The sequence below is a fragment of the Rhinatrema bivittatum genome, chromosome 5 (assembly GCF_901001135.1).
Source record: "Rhinatrema bivittatum chromosome 5, aRhiBiv1.1, whole genome shotgun sequence".
NCBI classification, from domain to species: Eukaryota; Metazoa; Chordata; class Amphibia; order Gymnophiona; family Rhinatrematidae; genus Rhinatrema; species Rhinatrema bivittatum.
In genome coordinates this window covers 119,893,410-119,917,631 of record NC_042619.1, presented here as the reverse complement: position 1 = coordinate 119,917,631, position 24,222 = coordinate 119,893,410, and the positions used below count along the sequence as shown (strand labels likewise).

The window sequence follows — 24,222 nt, the reverse complement described above, 5'->3', positions numbered from 1 at the left end:
GGACATTGTTGCTATCACAGAGACATGGTTCACAGAATCTCATGATTGGGATACAACAATACCAGGCTATAACTTGTTAAGGAAGGACAGAGAGGATAGAAAAGGGGGAGGTGCGGCTCTTTATGTCAGAAACAACATCCAAGCATCTGAGCTACAAGGAAGTTGGGGTAAGGAAGAAGCTCTATGGCTCGACCTAAAAAAAGATGACGGAGCATCCATTTATATTGGAGTGGTTTACAGGCCTCCAAACCAAAAGGAAGAGCTGGACAGAGACCTGGTTGAAGACATCCATAAGATAGGTAAGAAGGGAGAAGTGGTGATCGTGGGTGACTTTAATATGCCAGATGTAGACTGGAAAATCCCATCTGCAGAAACTAAAAATAGTAGAGCGATAGTGGATGCCATGCAAGTATCTTTGTTCAAACAAATGGTGTTGGAACCCACCAGAGAAGGAGCTATACTCGACTTAGTGCTCACTAATGCAGATAATGTCTCAGATGTCCAGGTGGGTGCCCACCTCAGCAGCAGTGATCATCAAACGGTATGGTTTAATATCACTAAAAGAATAGGGAAAAGAACCACAAAGACCCGAGTTTTACAGTTCAAAAACACAGACTTTGAGGAAATGGGGAAGTACCTGGAGGAAGAACTTAAAGGATGGGAGAACGAGAGAGATGTGGATCAGCAGTGGACCAATCTAAAAGGAGCAATCACCAAGGCAACTGCTCTATACGTTAGAAATGTAAAGAAAAGCAAAAGAAAATTGAAACCTATCTGGTTCTCAAATGAGGTGGCTGACAAAATTAAAGCTAAAAGAACAGCATTCAAGATATATAAAAGATCCCAAAGGGAGGAACACAAAGAAGAATATCTGATTCAACTGAGGGAGACAAAGAAATTAATCAAGTTGGCAAAAAGTCAAGCGGAAGAGAGGATTGCCAAGGAGATAAAAAATGGAGACAAAACATTTTTCAGATACATCAGCGAAAAGAGAAAGATCCAAAGTGGTATAGTGAAATTGAAAGGTGGTAATGATCAATGTGTGGAGGGAGACGAAGAAATGGCAGAAATATTAAACGAATACTTCAGCTCTGTGTTCACTAAAGAAGACCCTGGAGAAGGACCATCTCTACACAACAAAAAACTGGTGGGAAGTGGAATAGATGAAAATCCTTTTACAGTAGAAAATGTGTGGGAAGAGCTAAAGAACCTGAAGTGGACAAAGCCATGGGGCCTGATGGGATTCATCCAAGGATATTGAGGGAGCTCAGAGATGTTCTGGCGGCTCCGCTGTGTGACCTGTTCAATAGATCCCTAGAAACGGGAGTGGTGCCGAGTGATTGGAGAAGAGCGGTGGTGGTCCCGCTTCACAAGAGTGGGAACAGGGAGGAGGCTGGCAACTACAGACCGGTCAGCCTCACTTCGGTGGTGGGAAAAGTAATGGAGTCACTGCTGAAAGAGAGAATAGTGAACTATCTACAGTCCGGAGAATTGATGGACCAGAGGCAACATGGATTCACCAGGGGAAGATCCTGTCAGACAAATCTGATTGACTTTTTTGACTGGGTAACCAAGGAATTGGATCGAGGAAGAGCGCTCGATATCATATACTTGGATTTCAGCAAAGCTTTTGACACGGTTCCGCACAGGAGACTGGTGAATAAAACGAGAAGCTTGGGAGTGAGTGCCGAGGTGGTGACCTGGATTGCAAATTGGTTGACGGACAGAAGACAATGTGTGATGGTAAATGGAACCTTCTCTGAAGAGAGAGCGGTTTTAAGTGGTGTACCGCAAGGATCGGTGTTGGGACCGGTCCTGTTCAATATCTTTGTGAGCGACATTGCGGACGGGATAGAAGGCAAGGTTTGTCTTTTCGTGGATGACACTAAGATCTGCAACAGAGTGGACACGCCGGAAGGAGTGGAGAGAATGAGACGGGATCTAAGGAAACTGGAAGAGTGGTCGAAGATATGGCAGCTGAGATTCAATGCCAAGAAGTGCAAAGTCATGCATATGGGGAGTGGAAACCCGAATGAACTGTATTCGATGGGGGGGGGGAAAGGCTGATGTGCACGGAGCAGGAGAGGGACCTTGGGGTGATAGTGTCTAATGATATGAAGTCTGCGAAACAATGCGACAAGGCTATAGCAAAAGCCAGAAGAATGCTGGGCTGCATAGAGAGAGGAATATCGAGTAAGAAAAGGGAAGTGATTATTCCCTTGTACAGGTCCTTGGTGAGGCCTCACCTGGAGTACTGTGTTCAGTTCTGGAGACCGTATCTACAAAAAGACAAAGACAAGATGGAAGCGGTACAGAGAAGGGCGACCAGGAAGGTGGAGGATCTTCATCGGATGACGTACGAGGAGAGATTGAAGAATCTAAAAAAGTACACCCTGGAGGAAAGGAGGAGCAGAGGCGATATGATACAGACTTTCAGATACTTGAAAGGTTTTAATGATCCAAAGACAACGACAAACCTTTTCCGTAGGAAAAAAATCAGCAGAACCAGGGGTCACGATTTGAAGCTCCAGGGAGGAAGATTCAGAACCAATGTTAGGAAGTATTTCTTCACGGAGAGGGTGGTGGATGCCTGGAATGCCCTTCCGGAGGATGTGGTGAAGACCAGAACTGTGAAGGACTTCAAAGGGGCGTGGGATAAACACTGTGGATCCATAAAGTCAAGAGGCCGCCAATGAAGAGTGGGTGACTCACCAGAATGATGGCTACTGCCTGGAGACAATACCCTTATTCAATAAACGTACACATGCTTACTGTGACTCCAACATCGTTCTAGCTTCAACAGCAAGAGGAAATGTGGAATAAAGGATCTGCACTCACAAAGGGGGGAGTAGCTGGCTTGTTACAGCAGTTACTACCCCAAACCAAATAAGCCTGTTACTTCTATTTCTATGCATATACAGCATAGTTCTCTGCTTCAACGGCAGGGGAGAAGAAAAAACTGATACTTCACGCATATCCAGCATAGCTCCCTGCTTCAACGGCAGGGGAGAAGAAAAAAGGGTTCACACTCACAAAGCGGGGAGTAGCTGGCTTGTTACGGCGGTTACTACCCCAAACCAAATGTGCCTGATACTTCACTTTCGATGCATATCCAACATGGCTCTCTGCTTCAACAGCATGGGAGAAGAATAAACTGATACCTCAAGCATATCCAGCATAGCTCCCTGCTTCAACGGCAGGGGAGAAGATAAACAACCAATAAGGGCTGTATAACATAGTCTGAGTAAAACAAATAAGCATGGGTGTAGCTTGCTTATTGCGGCGGTTACTACCCCTACTACCCCTAACTTATCAGCTAGATATTCACTTGGATGCAGCTCCATCACTGCTTTCTACATTAATGGTGGGGGTGGAAAGGAAATAGAACCAAGAGCTAAGAGAAACAGATAAGTATGAGAGAAAGAGTGTGTGAAGCTTGCTGGGCAGACTGGATGGGCCATTTGGTCTTCTTCTGCCGTCATTTCTATGTTTCTATATTAAAATGTCAATACTCCCTAAGCTTTTGTATCTTTTCTCTTCACTACCTGTATATATCCCATCAGCTATTCTGCGCAATTGGCAGAAGAAAATCTTTGATTTCATCTGGCGGCGAAGGCCACAGAGGATAGCCAGACAAGTACTTTATCTCCCGAAACCACTGGGGGGCATGGCTGTACCCAATAACCTTTGGTACTATGGTGCTTCTCAATTGAGAGCGGGATTAGACTTGTATAGAAGTCAAGCTCTGAAGCAATGGGTACAGATTGAGCAGGACATTGTAGATACCATGGACCTCAAAGCTATGATGTGGCAACCCAGAAATACTTGGCGCCCAGTACATAAAATCCCCTGGTCTCTTCAAACCACTTTACGGTTGTGGACTATACATAGGAATAGCTTGGTTGGGAAACAAATACTTTTACCAGTCATCCCTTCTACATAATACTCACTTCCCTGAAGGTTACCAAAGCAAAAGGCTGCTTATCTGGCGGTCTCGAGGTCTTACAACCATTGGACAGTTGCTTAACCAGGGCACACTTATACCTAGGGATAAACTGTTTGAAGCCCATGGGTTGGACCATAGAGATTTCTTAGTTTACGCGCAGGTAACGCATTTTGTTCAAAGTCTACAACGAGCTCAGCCTCTACGCTCCGGAAGATCTATGTTGGAATCTTATATCTCGCAAAGTGATACGCTTAAGGGTACTATCTCAAAACTTTATCAATTATTAATCCCGACTCAGGCAACCCCTTGTGGCTTTATAACTCAGTGGGAATCTGATTTGGGATTTCAACCTGGGAATAGCTCTTGGGGTAAGGTTTTCCTGAGAGCCCGTAGTAGTTCTATATCGGCTAGGCTGCAAGAAAACAGTTTTAAAATGGTATATAGGTGGTATCTCACTCCGGATAGAATTCATAGGTTCTTTCCCCAGGTGTCAGATCTCTGTTGGCGGGAGTGTGGGGCTCGGGGCACATATAAGCATATTTGGTGGGACTGCCCGGTCTTAAAGCTTTTTTGGGACTCTTTTCACCTGGCTGGGTGGAATACTGCATACTCACCTAACTCCCGCCGTAGAGGTGGCACTTCTACATGTATTTCAGGAGAGCTTAGCCAACATTTATCACAAATTCTGCGTGCATGTATTTACTGCAGCCCGCACTTTGGTGGCTATTCATTGGAAATCGAAGCAAGTGCCTCAGATCAATAATATCACTACATTACATGCCTATTTCAAGTTAGCTTCGCTAACAGCAACCAAGCACCACACGATAGTGTCCTTCTGAAAGGCGTGGACACCCTTTACTGCATACATTGATAGTCTGTGAAGCATATTATTAGCCACTACTACTATGTATTTCCTCTGTAATCTTAGTAAATCTTGATGACATGTCCTTATTGCACCATGTATTGTAAGTTACCTTTTGGCTTTTATGTTTATATTGTCACAACAATTCTGCCAGGGGGGAGGATGGGGTGGGGGGTAAATCATGGGGATTTAGGTCACCAGTTCATTGAAATTTAATTTCATGTGTGGGTATATTCATAGGTGTTGGATGTATCGAACTCTTATTGTATTTTCCGTTCTGTTGATATTCAACATTCTGTGTAAAAAGTTCAATAAAATCAAATTAAAAAAAAAAGGTTTAGATAAGTTCCTGGAGAGAAGTCCATTAACTGTTATCAACCAAGCTGTCTTATTTATTAACTTTATGCCAACATTCGAGGGTACATCATGCCGGTTTACAATAAACTGAAAAAAAGACAAAGTACAAAAAAAGCAGGGGAGGGGAGCAAAAGTGAAGAGAGGAGAACGAGCGGCAGCAGAGGAGAGCAGAAAGGAAGAAAGAAAAAATAGGAACAGTACCTGGGAGGGGAGGTACAGGCAGGGGTAACCTTATTATAGGCACAATATAGGACCAGATTAAAAGTGTACAAAAAATTAAACATTACAGACTATACACTCTGGGGGACTGGGACGTTGCAAGTAAAATTTATACAGTTTGGGCAAACCGTGCACAGGAATTAAGGCGGAGGGATAACCATATGAAGAGCAGAGGACAAAAAGGTGCAAGGTATAGAGTCAGGGGACTAAAAAATGCCAGTGAACGTTATACGCTAAAACGAACAACCTTGCGGAGGAGAATTATGCACTAAACAATAAACAGCTTTGCAGCATAATTATATACTAAACATTAAACAACCTTGCAGAGGTTTAATAGAGGGGGCACGGGCTATGTTTGGTCCGAGTCTGGGTATGCCAATTTAAAGAGCCAGGTTTTAATTCCTTTTTTGAATTTGCGCAGACAAGGTTCTAATCTGAGTTCTGTGGGTAGGGTGTTCCAGAGGGAGGGGCCGGCGACAGAGGGCTCTTTCTCTGGTGGAGGCATGGTGTGCGGTTTTAAGGGTAGGGGTATAGAGAGTTCCTGCGAGGGTGGATCTGGTGGGACGATTGAATGAGCAGAAACGTGGTGCATCCTCAAGCCAAGAGTGATTGTGATTGTACAGGGAGTTGTGAAGGATGGTGAGAGTTTTGTATCTTATATGAGAGGAAATGGGTAACCAATGGAGGTCCTTTAGAACAGGGGTGTTGTTGTCACCTTTGCGGGTATTTGTTAGAATCTTGGCCATGGCATTCTGCAACATTTGAAGGGGTTTAATAGTAGAAAAGGGGAGGCCCAATAATGAGTTGCAATAATCCAATTTTGATAATATAGTCGTCTGAAGTACTGTGCGGAAGGTCTTGAGTATGGAGTAGAGGTTTGAGTTTAAGGATGTGGAGTTTGAATAAATCTCCCTTTAAATTTCAAACATCACATCATCATAGTTGTTGGTCTAGGGAGATACCAAGATCTCTCATGGTGGGAGGGAGGGCGTTTGTGAGGGGGGTGTTATCACAAAAAGAGTGGGGTGTACGGTCTGGGTGATTAGAGATTATGAGGAGTTCTGTTTTAGAGGCATTTAAGGCAAGGTGGAGGTCGGAGAGTAGGGTGTTGAAGGATGCAAGGCATGATTCCCAGAACTGGAGTGATTTGGTGAGGGATTCTTGAATAGGGATGAGGATTTGTACGTCATCAGCATATATGAAAAACTTTAGGCAGAGGTTCGAGAGAGAGAGAAGGCGGCATAGTGGTAATAGGTAAATGTTAAAGAGGGTGGAAGAGAGGGAAGAGCCCTGATGGACACCTTGGGTGAGGGGAATGTGAGAGGATTCGGAGTTGGCAATTCTTACAATGTAATCTATATTGAGATAGGAGAACCAGGGGTGGGCTGTGCCTGAGATGCCTCTCTCGGTTAGGCGAGTGAAGAGGATTTTATGGTTGACTGTGTCGAAGGCCGACGAGATGTCAAGAAGGGCAAGGATATATGATTTTCCGTGGTCCATGCACTTGATGGAGTCTGTGAGTAGAAGGCTTTCGGTGTTGCGGGCTTTACGGAAGCGTGTAGGATATTATGGCCTTCCAGGAAAATCGGAGAGCTGGGAGTTAACTACCTTTTCCATGATTTTTGATATGAAGGGCAGGTTGGAAATGGGACGGTAGTTAGCAGGGTTGATAGGATCGAGGGTGGGTTTTTTGAGGAGGGGCTTGACAACTGCAAGTTTGAGGAGATCTGGGACTTTTCCATGCGAGAGGGAGCAATTGATTATGTCAGCAAGGTGTTTTGCGATGGAAGAGGGGATGGAGAGGAGTGCTTTAGCAGGGATGGTGTCGGAGGTGTGGGTGGCAGGTTTAATCTTTAAGATGGATTCTATTTCCTTGGCAGAAGTTAGGTCGAGGGACCAAAGGTTGGCATTGGTATTTTTAGGGAGCAGATTGATAGGAGAGGGATTGGCAGGGAAGCGCTGGAATATGTTTGCAATTTTATTTTTGAAGTACATTGCGAGTTCTTCGCACTTGTTACTGGCATTTTCATCGGTAGTTGGGGGGAGGGGTGGAATTGGTGAGTTCTGCCACATACGCGAAGAGCGCTTTCGTGTTGAATTGATAGTCGTGGGTTTTTGAGGCGTAATAGTCTCGTTTAGCTTGGATGGTGGATTGTCTGTATGCGTGCAGTGTGGATTTTTAGGCAGCTGTGTGTTTAGGGGATGGGTGTTTGCGCCAGGTTTGTTCTTTGCTTCAAAGGTCATTTTTAAACTTTTTCAATTCCGTGGTGTGCCAGGGTTTTTTTTACTGTTTGAGTGTGGGATATTTCTTTGTAGACAATAGGGCAAATTTCGTTGGCAATTGTGGAGGTGAGGTTGTTCCAGGATAGAAGAGCAGAGTCTGGGTTGGACAGGTCGAGATTGTTAGCGGCTTTGTCGAAGGCTGAAATGATGTCTTCCGTGGCGCAGGATTTGCAAAAAGATGAAATTTAATGTGGACAAGTGCAAGGTGTTGCATATAGGGAAAAATAACCCTAGCTGTAGTTACACGATGTTAGGTTCCATATTAGGAGCTACCACCCAAGAAAGAGATCTAGGCGTCATAGTAGATAATACATTGAAATCGTCAGCTCAGTGTGCTGCAGCAGTCAAAAAAGCAAATAAAATGTTAGGAATTATTAGGAAGGGAATGGTTAATAAAACGGAAAATGTCATAATGCCTCTATATCGCTCCATGGTGAGACCACACCTTGAATACTGTGTACAATTCTGGTCGCCGTATCTCAAAAAAGATATAGTTGCAATGGAGAAGGTACAGAGAAGGGCAACCAAAATGATAAAGGGGATGGAACAGCTCCCCTATGAGGAAAGGCTGAAGAGGTTAGGGCTGTTCAGCTTGGAGAAGAGACGGCTGAGGGGGGATATCATAGAGGTCTTTAAGATCATGAGAGGTCTTGAACGAGTAGATGTGACTCGGTTATTTACACTTTCGAATAATAGAAGGACTAGGGGGCATTCCATGAAGTTAGCAAGTAGCACATTTAAGACTAATCGGAGAAAATTCTTTTTCACTCAACGCACAATAAATCTCTGGAATTTGTTGCCAGAGGATGTGGTTAGTGCAGTTAGTGTAGCTGGGTTCAAAAAAGGTTTGGATAAGTTCTTGGAAGAGAAGTCCATTAACTGCTATTAATCAAGTTTACTTAGGGAATAGTCACTGCTATTAATTGCATCAGTAGCATGGGAACTTCTAGGTGTTTGGGTAATTGCCAGGTTCTTGTGGCCTGGTTTGGCCTCTGTTGGAAACAGGATGCTGGGCTTGATGGACCCTTGGTCTGACCCAGCATGGCAATTTCTTATGTTCTTATGTTCTTATGCTATGAGTGGGGACAACAGAGGAGGGGACATTTATAGAGAGGAAGACATTGATGAGGAACTGGTCTGACCAAGGGACCGGGATAGTGAGGGGTGTGTTGGGAGACTGAATACAGGAGTTAATGAAGATGAGGTCGAGGATATGACCTGCTTTATGAGTGGGGGCAGTGATAAGTTGTCTGAAACCCAGGGCCAGGAGGGTGTTAAGGAGGATCTCACAAGAGGAGGTAGAGGGGAGTACGTCAACATGGACGTTGAAGTCTCCAAGTATTACAGCGGGGGTGTCTATATTGATATTGTCAGATATGAATTTGATAAGAGGGGAAGAGTCCTGTTCAAGTCGGCCGGGGGTGGGGGGGGGCGGCATAAATGAGGCAGACTTGTAGCTCTTTGGATTTAAACAGACCAATTTCTAGTTTGTGAGGGGAGGTGATGTTTTGTAGTTTGAGGAATAGGGAATAGTCACTGCTATTTTTGGCATTAATAGCATGGGATCTGATCCAGTATGGCAACTTATGTTTAGTCTTCTTGGTGACCGCAGACACTGAAACATCCAATTTGAGAAGAGCCAACACCACAGAGGTGTCCTCCGGCACCAGACAAAGTTTAGCCATAGCTCTACCAACTTTTAGTCCAGATTCGGGAGTATCCCATTTCTGAACCACCAGCTTCTTCACTGACTTATGAAAAAAGGGAATGCCCTCGGTGGACCCTGAAGGCCATCCAATACAGGATTTGCTCTTTCCAAATTAGAATCTTCCTGAGTCATCTTGATTACAAAGTTCCTTAAGAACCTGTGGAATCCATGGCCAGAGCTCCTCTCTGCGAAAGAGATGGATCCTCAGCAATAGGGACCTCCTCCGGGTCCTCAACCAGATTCAGTGAATCCTGCAGCGGATCCGCTTCAGAGAGGTCTCCTGGGGACACCTGCAGATCCTCAGAATTGTCTGTATCTCCCTGAGAGTCTCCTGACCCATGAGTGTAGCCTGAAATGCGTGGATCCCGTCCGTGCATGTACGCTTAGGTGGAGCAGACTTGACACGTGATCTTGGTCCCCCCCCCCCCAATAGAACGAGGCTGTGACCTGCTGTGCCCCCCTGATGCTTTCCTGGCTAAAAAAGCCTGGTGCATCAGAAGCACAAAATCCAAAGAAAAGAGCTGAGAGCCCTAAGAGTTATGGTCCAGGGAGACATCCCCTCCACATATCCAACATTTAGTGGGAAATCCTCCCCTCCACAATGCACCTGATTCCCCCGAGTACTAGTCCCAACCAGGGACAGATGAAGTGGGGAAACCGCGCCCCTGGAGGCCAGAGCGAGCCGCGTTGCTGAATCAAAGATGGCCACCGCTAGTGCACTATCTGCAGGAGCAGGGGAAGGCATGGCCTAACACGCTGAAGATAAAGTCGAGCAAACCCCAAGGGAGGGCTCTGCAGAAGCACACTTTGCATCTGAAGCGCACCAGGAGTAAAGATCATGCCCGTTAAGGTGAAAATGCGACTCCCTGAAGACCCAGCAAATGGAAGCGTGAGGCATGGCACCGACCGCATGCTATAGTTGCCACGGTCCCTACCTCCAGATTTCGCCTAAAAAAAACAAAAACACAACCCCAGCTTGACTTACCAGCTGGCCTGCCTCTGAAGAAGGAACCCCGGCCACCAGCCTGAGAAACACCAAGCAGCAGGTGCAATAAAGGGGCTCAGCTTGTATAAAGTTTTCCTTTTGACTTTTTTAAAATCAAAAACTTTATCAAGGATCACAAAGCATACCCCACGTAAATCCAGGAATAAAAAAAAATCCCCCGGGTACTTTCCTGCTCCTTCCGATGCTTGAGAAGAGGGCTGCCAGCAGGACACCAGGCTGTCTTGTGTGGACTGAGGGATCTGGACCTCCAGATGTTCACCCCAGTGATTCTCAGACAGAGCTAAGAGGGGTCACCAACCCCCTGCTTTGCCCACCTCAACAGAAATCTGCCAAAATAGCAGATGAAATTTAATGTGGATAAGTGCAAGGTGATGCATATAGGGAAAAATAACCCATGCTGCCACGATGTTCTTAGGAGCTACCACCCAGGAAAGATCTAGGCATCATGGTAGAGAATATTTTCAAATTGTCAGCTGTGCTATGGCAGTCAAAAAATCAAACAATGTTAGGAATTATTAATAAGGGAATGGTGAATAAGACAGAAAATGTCATAATGCCTTTGTATCACTCCATGTTGAGACAGCACCTTGACTATTGTATACAATTCTGGTCACATCTCAAGAAAGATATAGTTGCGATGGAGAAGGTACAGAGAAGGGTGACCAAAATGATAAAAGGGATGGAACTGCTCTCCTATGAGGAAAGGCTAAAGAGGTTAGGGCTGTTCAGCTTGGAGAAGAGAAAGCTAAGGGGGATATGATAGAGGTCTTTAAAATCATGAGATGTCTAGAACAGGTCAATGTAAATCGGTAGGATAATAGAAGGAGTAGGGGGGGCACTCCATGAAATTAGCATATAGCACATTTAAAACTAATTGGAGAAAACTCTCACTCACACAATTAAACTCTGGAATTTGTTGCTAGGGCAAGTAGAGCAGTTAGTGTAGCTGGGTTTAAAAAAGGACTGGATAAGTTCTTGGAGGAGAAGTCCATTAACTGCTATTAATCTAGTTGACTTAGAAAATAGCCACTGCTATTAGTAGCATGGGATATAATTAGTTTTTGGGTTCTTGCCAAGTACTTGTAGCCTGGATTGGCCACTGTTGGAAACAGGATGCTGGACTTTATGGACCTTTGATCTGACCCAGTATGGCAATTTCTTATGTTCCTACAAATATTTTCTCCCCAGATTGCAGGTCTTGCACCAACTGCTGTAGACAGAAAAAACTGAGGGGCTGCAGGTGGCATACTTAGTTATATACCAGTTTCAATACAACTCTCTTTCCATATGCTGGCAGGGATACAAAACCCAGTAGTCTGGATTGATCTGGGAATATACAGAGAATATTTACTAGAGAAACTAAATAGGTCAAGGGAATTGGCACAAAAGTATACACCAAGTCTTTCCAAAATAGATTAGAAACTGCATTTAATGCTAACTTCAAAAAATGTAAAAGCACATAAATGACAGTGTTGAGATTACTGTATAATGCTAATCACTTAAAGATTTTTTTTTTTTTAATGAAAACTAAGGGAACTGGATTTTTAAACATAGCACTCAGATTCCCATTTCTGATGCCACCATAGGAATTACAAGCATGCATTAACATTGGAAGACAAATTCCCAAATAGTTCACAAAATAAAAAGTTATCTTGTTTTAAATGATCAATTATCACCACATGAAAAAAGAAAAAAACCCCACAAGTATGGGCATCATGTAGTTCAAATTCATTAACAGCTGCAAGGATAGAATTGTCAGGGGTTCAGTGAGGGCTAATGGTGGTGGGTAGGGAGAAGTAAGTAGACAGCATGGGAAAAGGAACAGCAACAGTTGTGCTAAGAGAGTGGGGATTTATGCACTCACCCACCCTCATCCTCCATGTGGCCTACAAGGGTAGAAAGTGACATCAAGGGAAAAATTGTCAGAATGGCCACCAGAAAGTTGGTGATTGAACTGTGATCACAACTTGTGAAAAACCCTGCAGTCAAGTGAGAGAATACTAATGATCTAAGTGGACAGAAGACAAAATCTAAGCATAGGCACATACCATTTATTAACATAAGAAAAAAATACATCTTATCACAACCATTACACTGTCATAACTTTCGGCAAACCTGTAAACAAATGTTTTATTCTTTTGATAGCAGAGCTCCAACTAATCAGAAAAAAATCCAAAGTGGTCTTCGATGTCCAGACTATTTTAATCCTAATGCAAGTAAACATGTGCACAGATACCTGTAACACAGCCAAATCACTACAGTATTAAAGGCTTCACTTACACACTGCTACTTATAGCTTTATTTAGCAACTCAGATCTCTTGCAATAGTTATTTTCAAACACACTTAACACTTCAAACATTCCCCAGCTACAAACAAGGATTTCCATCCTGCAAATCAAGAATGATCTGGACAACTGGCTTACTTGCCTTTCACAGGAATAATCAATATTCTCTACCTTAAAAGCATTCACTGCAAGACTAAAATGCTGAAAATACATGGGGCTTCATTATTACTATTTTTGAACATTAATTAAAAAAATGTTTAAAAAATTTGATGTACTGGATGCAAAGTGAAACAAGAAATGCCATTCAGAAGAAAAGAAGCCTTTCAGGGACACGGATACAGATACGATTGCAGAAATAAAAGTGGAGCCGAAAACACATCTGTCAAGAGTTCTCATTCACCTCCATGATTCTCAAAATCTGGTGTGAAAGGAGACTAAATACAAGATTAGGAGATGCTCTATGTTCCTTATAAAACCTCTTCTCTTTGGAAAGTAAGCTATTAAAAGTGTCAAACTAAATCCATCTGTAGAATATGGAATACATTTTTAAAGAAATCAGAACACAACAGATGAAATGGCCACATTAAAAAAAAAAAAAAAAAAAAAAAAAAAGAAGGTTTGCCACGGTTTGTCTTCCCTTCCCAACTACAGGGCATTAGGTCTCAAACATACCTACCAAAAATATTCACTTTTAAGTTTAAATATAGCACAGCTGATATTTTTGCTAAATGAAAAACACCATACAGCTGCATACACATATTTAAGCATTTTAGAGTCTCACTTTTGTATCTAGATCAGGGGTGGGCAAACTTTTTTGTGCTGGGGTCACATTACAAGTTATCAAGCACAATGAGGGTCGGAAGGCAAGGCGGTTCCTCGATAGAAATCAAATCACCACTTGCTGCAGGCATATCAGTATCCAACATGCTTAAGCGCCATCATTTTTAGCAACCAAGGAGCCCCTTCAATCATGGATCCTCGTCTCTACCAAAATCAGAAAAACCTTCACCCCAACAGGTACAGGTGTTTTCCCAGCTAAAACTACCTCACCTCAGTCACAAATGTGGGGCATAAAAGTATAAATAGTAAGGTGCAGTCAAAAAAGTAGACTGGAAACCCTAAAAACCAGACTCCTATTTAGTGTAAAAAATGCAAACAAATTCTATTATTCCTTAAAAAAGTCAAGAAATATGAATCATAACAGGGAAGAAACCATACTGATAAAAAGCATTTCAGAACAGATAACACAATTAAGATTAAAAAAAAATATATAAACATTTGCCCAAAATCAAATATTTCAAAACAGCTGTCATATCAAACACCCAATAATTAAAAGTAATAAGGATTAAAAAAAATTCCCTCTATACCTGGAAGCTTCATTTCCAGTCACCTTGAGATTGTAGACTAGGGGGACGGAGAGGAGGGTACACACAAACCTCTTCTCTCTCATATACACGTTTATTCACACACACAACCTTCTACCCTCTTCTACATCCTCCCTCCTTTCCCCTCCCACTCAGTCACCTTCATTCACCCTCCTTCCCTTTATCGCTCAACCCCCTCACCCTCTTCCCTTCCTTCCCACTCACCGCTCAGTCACTCCCTCTTATTCCCATTCACTCACCCCCTCATTTAATCCCTTCCCCGACTCACCACTTCCCTCTCAGTCACTTACCCTCTCCTTCCAACTCATTCATGACTCTTCCATCCCTCACTCCCTATTATTCACCACTCTTCACAGTAGCATGAGGCTTCTCCTTGCTGGCGGGGGGGGGGGGGGGGGGGGGGAGGGAACGACCCCGCCAGCACAGACACACCCAGTCTCTCCTCTTCTGTATATAAAAGTGTTACATTTGCTGTAGGAGCCAATCGCAACCCTTAACCGGGGAAAGGTCAGTAGGCAGGTGAGCATCTGCGTTGCACAGCATCCTGAATAAAGATGCTACTGGCTTGCTGAAAGACTTACAGCAAGCCCACCCGCCTTGTAGAGAAAACAAAAGCGGTTGGCTGCATGCTGAACTCCTTCCCCCATTCATGCGCAGACATCAAAGGCTAGGACCCAACACTGAGCAATTCAACAAATAATTCCCATCCAGGCACTCTTTTTCCCCTCTACAGACACTCTCCCACCCAATTTTCCTCCAGTCTCTCTCCACACCCTACCATGATAGCAGCAGCTGTATCTTTACTCAGACACCAATAGGATATTTTGACAATTTTAGGCACCCTAGGTGTTCTAGCACAGAGAAATTTTCCAGCCCCACAGATTTGCTTAAACAAATTTCCATAGATAGCAGGATGAATTGGCCATGACATGTGGGTGATGGCATCCAGTGGTACTGAACTGACTCATCTCTCCTAGCTAGTAGAACTTATCTTTGAGGATGTGCAGGAGTTCCCATGCCAATGTTCTCTTGAGCTTACTCAGTTAATAACAGAATTTAATCTTGCTAGGTAGGAGACTATCCAGGTCGTTAACATGGCTAATTCATCCACTAATCTACATAAGACACTGTTTACAGTAAGCAAGCCTGCCTTTTCAGTTGATAAACAGGTTGAATTAGTCAGGACATATAGGAAGTCTCAAACTGAGGGTTGTAGAGTAGCATGTATTGAGTAAGCAACCTGGACTCTGCAGTGCACAGTAGACTACTGCATGAAAAGGTTGCACAAAGAGTTGCTTACCCTTAACAGGTGTTCTCCAGGGACAGCAGGATGTTAGTCCTCACATATGGCTAACATCAGATCCCCAATGTGGAAAACGTATGTCAAAGTTTCTAGAGCTTTGACTAGGCACACATGCATCCAAAAGGGGTCCCTTATGGAGAAACCCAACTCCGTGGAGTGGAAGGCAGGTTTCAGGAGGACCAACATCTGCTGTCCTCAGAACACCTGTTACAGGTAAGCAACTCTGCTTTCTCAGAGGACAAGCACGATGCTAGTCCTCACACATGGGTGAATCCCTAGTTACAGGCTGCTCCAACACAAGAAGGGACTAACAGACAACCAACCAGGTACCAATGGACACAACAGTACTGTTGATAATGGGGGGGGGGGGGGGGGGGGAGGAGAAGATAGCCTGAACCCAAACAATGGGCCTAGGTGAGGAGATTTGGGTTCTATGCATCAAATAGGTTCAAATGTCGTGTTGGCCACCCCTGTCCAGACAATAGTGAGATATCAATGTGTGGAGAGAACTCCATGTCGCAGTTCTGCAGATCTCCACAGGAACTGCTCACAAGTGGGCCACAGATGCTGTCATGGCTCTGACAGAATGAGCCTTGACAAGACCCTCAAGATGCAGTCCCGCCTGGGCATAACAGAAGGAGATACTATCTGTTAGTCAACTGGATAGTGTGTTTGACAATGACAAAGCCCAAAATATTGCTATCAAAAGAAATAAAAAGTTGGGTGAACTGTCTATGGGCTTCTATCCAATTCAGGTAGAAGGCTAAGGCTCACTTGCAATCCTCCTTCGCTTTGGTGGAAATGGGGCCTGGGAAAGAATGCTGGCAGGACAATGGACTGGTTAAGATGGGAGTCTGCCACCATCTTAGGCAGGAACTCAGGATGCATATGCAAGAACACCCTGACATGATAAAACTTAATATTAAGGTCGATAAGTCACTAAGGCCTGGAGCTCAATGACTCTGTGCGCCGAAGTGACTATCACAAAAAAAATGACCTTCCAGGTCAGGTACTTAAAGTCACAGGTGCGCAGTGGCTCAAAAGGAGCTCAGCTGATGGAAACTAATACTCCGGATGGACAACGCCCATAGGAGTGGAAACCAGACTTGTCTCAGTCAATGAGGGTCTATAAGGATCATAGTCCCCTTGTCCTTGGAGAAGCTTCAAGAGACTTCGCCACTAAGGGAATAGGATGAATACACAAACATAAGATCCTTGCCCCAACTGCGGACAAGGGTGTCCGAGGCTGGTTTGCCATCTGACTTTTACAGGGAGCAGAACCAAGGCATCTTCCTTTTGCAAGAGGATGTGAACAAATCTATGTCTGACCTCCCCCAGAGGCTGAATATCCAATTCACTACCCCCAAGTCCACGGAACACTTGTGGGGCCCTGAAGACTCGACTCAGCCTGTGCTCTACCACATTCATCATCCCATGGGACAGGGCTCACGACCAGATCTGGACAGCTTCCCTACACAGGAGGTACAATCCCATGCCTCCACGCTTGTTGTCTGTTTGAATCAGGACAACTTTGTTGGACAGCTAAACTCAAAGCCCACAGCTTGTACCTGACTGCCCGAAGCTCAAGGATGTTGATTTGACAAGAGCATTCCTGAGCGGACCAGAGACCCTGGGTGCTGAGCCCATCTACTTGAGCTCTCCCTCCCCTCAGTGGAATCATCTGTAGTTAGGACAATTTGGGTAGGAAGACTTCAAAAAGATCCCCCGTTCCAGACTTTAAAGTACCCGCCACCAGAACAATGAGGCCCGGAGAGATCTGGGTCCATTGGGCTCCGCATGTTTATTTATGCGCAAAGGGAGTGACATGGAGGTTGCGGCCATATGGCCCAATAGCTTCAACATATGCCAGTCTGACATCTGTTGGCTCTACTGAATCTCTGCCATGATAGTCATGAAGGTGACTGGCCTCAGCCTGAGCCATGTCTAGCAGGGCTCCTATGAAGTCCAACTGAAGTGATGGGCTGAGATACAACTTTGAGTAGTTGAAAATGAACCCTAGTGACTCAAACACATGGACCTGGCAGCCCCTGCCTGAGACGTGCTCTTGATCAGTCAATTGTCCAGATATGGGAGAACATGACTCCCAGCCTGTGTAGATACACCACCATCATGGCCAGGCATTTTGAGAAGACCCATGGGGCTGACACAATCCCGAATGGCAAACACCCGGTATTGGAAGTGGTGTCTTCCCACCACAAAATTGGAGATACTTCCTGTGACTGGGGAAGAACTCAATATGAGTGTATGCATCCTTTAGTTCGAGGGAGCATAGCCAGTCCCCTTATTGCAACAGGGGGAATCAAGGAGTGCAGGGAAACCATTTAGATTTTTTTTTTTTTTTTTTTAAGAAACTTGTTCAAGGTCCTCAGGTCTAAGATGGGACGAAGTCCTCCTGCTCTCTTTGGAATCTGGAGTACCTGGAGTAGAATCCATGCTCTTTGCCCTGGTGGTATGGGCTTGACCACTTTGGTTAAAAGGGAGGAGAGCTCCACTAGTACCGTGTTTCCCCGAAAATAAGACATCCCCCAAAAATAAGACCTAGTAGGGATTTTGCCGAATTCTTAAATATAAGACCTCCCCCGAAAGTAAGACATCCCTTGTAAACAGGGGCGGATTGACCTATCGGGGGATCGGCCTTCCCCCGGTGGGCCGGTCAATCCTGTGACATCATTTTTTTTTTTTTTTTTTAAATAAAGTTTCCAAAGTATTAGGGGCAGACGCGAGCAGTGGTATCCGGAGGGGAGCCGATGCGCCCGGGCGCAAGGAGGCTCATGCGGCCGCTGAGCCTCCTTGCCTGAAGAAAAAGATCGCGTTCGAATGCGCTGATGCTCTTTCTCCTTCCTGCCTGTGCGGCCCCGGAAGTAAACGTTGCCGGAGCCGCGTGGGCAGGAAGGAGAAAGAGCATCAGCGCGTACAGAAGAGGAGCCGCCGCGGGCTGCTGCGAATCCCAAGTCGCAGCGGCCCAAGAAGAGGAAGAGGCCCGGTAGCAGGGCCGAGGAAGAGGCCCGAGAAGTTCAGGGCCGCTGCAGAGCCCATCCTGCGGCGACCCGCGAAGAGGAGGCCCAGAGGTGAGAGAGAGGCTGAGGGTCTGTAGAGGGTGTGTGCGTGCGTGTATGAGATGAGTTGAGAGATTGTGTGTGGGAGTGAGGATCTGAATGTTTGCAGAGGCAGCATGTGAGAGCCTCTGTGTGTGTGTGAGAGACAGCATGTGCCAGTGAGAGACTGTGTGTATGAATGATTGTATGAGAGACAGCATGTGACAGTGAGGGTCTCTGTGTGTGAGAGAGAGAGAAATGCATGTGAGAATGAGAACCTGACTGTGTTTGAGGGAAGAAGACGGAGAGAAAAGAAATACGGAAGAAAAAAGGACAATATAAAAGGAATTGGCAAAAAAATAAGAAAGGGAAGGTGGAAAAAAAAAAAGCCTGTGACCAACCGATTAGAAAACTAACATCAGCCAGCAAAGGTAAAAAAAAAATAAATTACTTTTTAGTGATTGGCACATGTAATCTTTGGGAATGTGCAAGAATAGCACTTTCTCTATGCAGATCTCACAATGTACGAGATCAGCATGGAGAAAGTGGAAGCCCACGGGGCCTGCACAGAGGAGGCAGCAGAATGGGCTTCAGTGTCATTAGCAGCAATCGGCGCCTCCCCAATAGCCATGTGGCAGCAGTGACAGTGGCAGCAAGATTACTGACATCTGGGGATGGTGGCAGTACCATCGGGGGACCCCTTCCAAGCAGTGTGCAGAGGTTCAAAAGCAGCAGAGTCAGCCCAAGCTGACTACCATGAATGCTGCACACTCTTACCTCTCTCTGACAGCACACTGGTGGGACATGGCTGACACAGGGGCAGCCAGGAGCTCAACGGTATTAGACATCCCCTGAAAATAAGGCCTAGTGCATCTTTGGTAGCAAAAATTAATATAAGACACTGTCTTATTTTCGGGGAAACAGGGTATTACCTCCTGTTGCTCTACTGGCTTACAAAACTAGTACAGAGGGTAATTTGGCAGGACACACAACAGATTCCATAGTACCCTTAATGGACGTTGGACAGAACCCACTAGTCAGAAATCATACTAGGTCACTGGTTTGCAAAGAACCACAGCCTGCCACTGACCAGAAGGTCCAACTGGCCTCCGCTCCCTATAATCCAGTCAAAACTCCATCCCTGAAGTTGATTTAGAAGCTGGCTGGGGCTTGGGGGCTCTCTGCTGCTTAAAACAGCCGCAAGGGCCCTGATGTTGATGGGAACAAGGGGACAGAGGATATTATTTCCTTTGGCAAAAGGAAGACTTCCTTGGCCCGCCTCACAGAAAAGGAGGACAGGTCTGGAGTGCTGGTGGAGAGTTGTTGGAGGGTTTCTTGGTGGTCCCAAAGTAGGGCCACAGCATCCCTCATCCTATCCCCGAAAGGATTCTCCTCAGTACAAGGCACGTCAGCAAGTCTTCCTGTACCTCTAGTTGGAGATCAGAGGTCCACAGTCATGCCATTCTGTGGGCACCAATTCCAGCTCTGACTCTTGATACTTTCTTGAAGTCATAGGTTGCACAGACCTCGTGCTATCCACGCTCCAGGACCATAAGCACCAAAGACATGAGGGTGCCCTGTTGAAACAGCTGCTTGGTCATCTCCTGCACCTGCTTCCAGATGTCTCGTGAGTACTGGTCATGTAGAGCTGGTAGGCAGCAATGTGGGTAATGAGCAAGGCTTCTTGAAATACCTTCTTCCCAAGAACATCCACTGCTCTATGGTCCTCTCCCGGGGCACCAAGGAACAAGTCCGAGAGCGCTTGGCTCTCAAGGGTAGATTAGACCACCACCAACTGGCGGTGCAGCTAATGCTTATCAAATCCAACAGTCTTCTAAATGAGGTAAACCCCCCCCCCCCCCCCCAACAATCTGCCTTCTTATTAATGGACAGCACTGCAAGGGGATGTTCCCATATCCTCAGCAACAGTTCAAGGATCTCGTGTAACAGGACCACCATGATCTCCTTAAGAGACTCCACAAACTACAGGATCTCAAGCATTTTATGCCTGGCATCCACCTCCAGTAATAAACTAGATGGCTTCTGCCATCACATTCCCAGAACCTGTAAAGTTCAAGTCCTCAGGAGGAGAAGGGTCTAAAGGGAGACCCTCTGAGCACACTGAAATATCATCCCCCCAGAGATCACAGAATTCCTCATCCTCACTGTAAGCCACAGGGAATGGGTTCCTGGGTGCTCAGCCTTTGTCCAGATGTGCAGGCACCGGCCGAACTGGTCAGGGGACAGACCTTGGTGTCTCTGCCAGCCTCTGTGGAACTTCCTCCTCTGAGGAACCAGTGATGACCACCGTTATCGGTAGGACACTGAAGCTGTCCTGGGAACCAAAGCCAGCTGAGTCACTAATGAACTGATGAGCAAGTTGAGCTTCGCCAGAAATGGTACAATGACTGGCAGCACCTGGTCCGGTGCTGTTTGTGCCACAGCACTAAAGTCCTGCAGCATGTGGTCCACCACTAGCTGGATTCAGTACTAGCTTCTCTTCAAAATGTTGCCGATCCAACACAGACTAGGAGGAAGGAGGTTCTCAAGAGAATCTGGCCACCCCTCGAGGTGGATTGGTAACTGGCATCAGAACCAGTGGAGACTTTCACGAACCTCCAGCACCAGAGGATTGGCACTCCTTGCCACGGGGTCGCTTCGGAGGTATCGCAGCAAAGGTCTGTGCATCCCTGTTCGACTGGGACCTGTGCCGATGCTTCTTCGGCTTCCCTCTATGCTCAGCCCAGTCCTTCCCCGGTGCAGAGGCCAATGACGAGGAGCCAGACGCCCTCAGTCTGGAAGAGATAGACTATGGTCAGCCACTGGCATTCCTACCTGCAGACAGCATGGACGGAACTGGCAGTCTAGTCAATAGCTTGGTGTCCAATCAGTGTAGTTCCTTGGTCCTCTGAAGCAGATGCACTGATGCCTCAGATTTCTTTGATCCAAAGAGCTGCTCTATCTTGTCGAATCAAAGTAGACATCCCTTCAGGGTCATCTGGGCGCATATACCGCTAACCCCAGACATTATGCGATGCCCCCAGAGGACACATCTCTCAATCATATCTGTGATGGACCTGACGTGGCCATGTTGGATGAAAAAGGAGGCACAAACCAAGAACAATGGCAGCAGGGCAACAATAGCCGGTAGGCACAGATGCCATGAGGAATCAACCACAAAATGAAGCTTACTCAAATCGCCAAAATCCTAAGAGACACTATGGGAAGGCACAGAGAGGGACCTGGCAATGGAACAAGGAAAAAAAAAACCTGTGAAAACCACGAGAAAGTTGTTTTTGCACAAGGTCAAACAGCCAAAGTGAGCTCACTCATATTACGAGGCTTAAAGCTCCGCGGAAAAAGGCTGGAGAGGGACCCTGCGTGGACACATGGTATAGGGCAAGCTGGGAGTGCTCAATGTGCCTGGTCAAAGTTCTAGAAACTTTGAAAGTTTTCCGCATCAGTGCTCCCATCTGTCATCCATGCGAGGATTACCATGCTGCTTGTCCTTGCAGAAAACGTGTCTAAATTTACTATCAGTTCTTGAGAAATTGACTTTTTCCCCCAAAGTGGGTGGGCATAATTGGGTAAACTGTACTGTCTTGTTCCTTGTTTCAGCAGTCAGAAAAGGGTTCCATTAAATGTTGCACATAATACTAAAGATATTTAGCTCAGTGAATCACATGATCTGGTTTTAACATTTTAAATTAAACAGATTATAGGTTTTGCAGTAAACAAAATACCTTAATTTTACTAAAACAGTACTTCACCATAACCAATTTTAAAGTTGGCAGGGTTGAAATGGTTCCTGTAGCTATCATTCACCTTTTATTGGATTCCGCCAAGGTATTGGTGCTGTGAGCAGCTCCTTTATGTCAGCAGAGAGAGAGAATGGATTGCCAGAGATTTACAGTCATGTTCATAAGTTTACATACCCCTGGCATAATTTGTAAGATTGTAGCATTTCAAAAAAACATGAGTGATCAGACAAAACATGTCTTATTTTTAATGTGTTTCAAAGTAAAACTATTATGCATCATAGAATAGCACAACCATTAAACAAATCATACCAATAAAGGAAATAAAATGGTCCTGTTCAAAGGTTTACACACTTAGTTAAGATCATTTATTGATCTTTTGCATCAATGATGGCTTGCAGTCTTTTGTGTTAGTTGTTTATGAGGCCCTTTATTTTCTCATATGGTAAAGCTGCCCATTCCGCTTGGCAAAAATCCTCCAGATTTTGTACATTCTTTGATTGTTCAGCATAAACTACATGTTGAGTTCTCCCCAAAGGGGCTCAATGATGTTTAAATCAGGAGACTGATGGCCACTCCAGAACCTTCATTTTCTTCTGCTGCAGCCACTGAAGGGTTTACTTGGCTTTATGTTTGGGATCATTGTCATGCTGGAGTCCCTAAATGTGCCTCATGCACAACTTCCTGGCTGATGAATGCAAATTCTCATTTTCTGATAAGATGCTGCATTTTATCCTGTCATAAATTCTGACTAAACTACCTGTGCTGCTGTAGCTTACACATTCCCAAAACAGAGATCCACCTCCATGCTAAGGATGGTGTACTTCTCTTCATAGGCTTGACGACTCTTCACCAAAATATAGCATTTATGGTTGTGACCATAAAATTCAATTTTGGCCTGATCACTGCAAATTTTGTTCCAGAAGTTTTGAGGCTTCTCTAGATGCAGCAGGTACATGTCCTCCATTAATGCATAGCACAAGAACTCAGGGTATCAGGGCTCTTTCCACGCTATCGATCCTGATACAGCCAAGGCATGCATCGAAGAAATATCCCAACTCTGCACTGGCTTTGTCCATGCAGCTCAAGGGGGGGGGGGGGGGGGGGGGGTCCCTCGAAGTATGTAAAGAAACATTCCTTGGCAGCTTTCAAATTTTCAACTCCATCGAAGCACAAAGCTCTTACAGTTGTGCTCATAAATTTACCTACCCTTGGCAGAATTTGTAAGATGGATATCATTTTAAGAAAACATGAGTGATCAGACAGGGCCCCATGCACAGAGAGCTTCAATGTATCAAGTACACCAGTGGGTTGTGCATAGACTACATCACTGCGCCATGCACCGAATGTCCCAATGTGTCATGTACCAAGTGCATTAATGCGTTGTGTGCACCGACTCACATTGTGCTAACTGTATCGAAGCCATATGCATTGTCGATACAGGTCCTCGAAGTACAGTGTGATTCTTCGCAGGCTCAGAAGGCCCCAGCATGCAATGTCACTTGATCCTCAATACAGGAAGGCTCATACTAATCGACCCCAAGGCTTCAGCCTGCGCCAATGGGAGAGTTTTCGGGGAGCTCTTGCTCAACTCCTTACCTGGTAAGGAAGACAATGCTGCACTGTGAGGAGCATCTGCTGTGTCTCAGAAGAGATTTACACAGTATTTCAATTTAACTAGCCCATGTGAGGGACATTACCTTGCTGAATATATAATTTTAGAACCCAGTGACAGGTTTCTTTTTGCAAGACATGTGAAGCAAGTGTATTTTTTGTTTAATTCTAGCACTAAAAAGTGCTTTTGTGGGTGCTGCAGAGGCAGCAAAACAACTAAAGGTGTTAAATGCTGAAGTTACCAAAATTTAAGAACTTAAAGAAAATATATTTTGAGACACCGAGTAAAAGTCTGTTCTTGTGCTCAGGCAAAAAGATTGAGGAGGCTCATGAGGCAACTCCTACACATGCTCAGTAGAGCTTTTAGCTCTACTAGCAAGGAAAGACGAGACCATTTGCTAGAAGATATCACCTACATGTCATGGCTAATTCACCCTGCC

The 24,222-nt window shown here is 45.1% G+C and overlaps 1 protein-coding gene across 2 annotated transcripts in view; it reads right to left on the bottom strand.

Moving 5' to 3' along the window:
* KPNA3 (karyopherin subunit alpha 3) overlaps positions 1 to 24,222 on the bottom strand; it is a 276,618-nt gene that overhangs the window by 225,446 nt on the left and 26,950 nt on the right. The window lies entirely within an intron of this gene.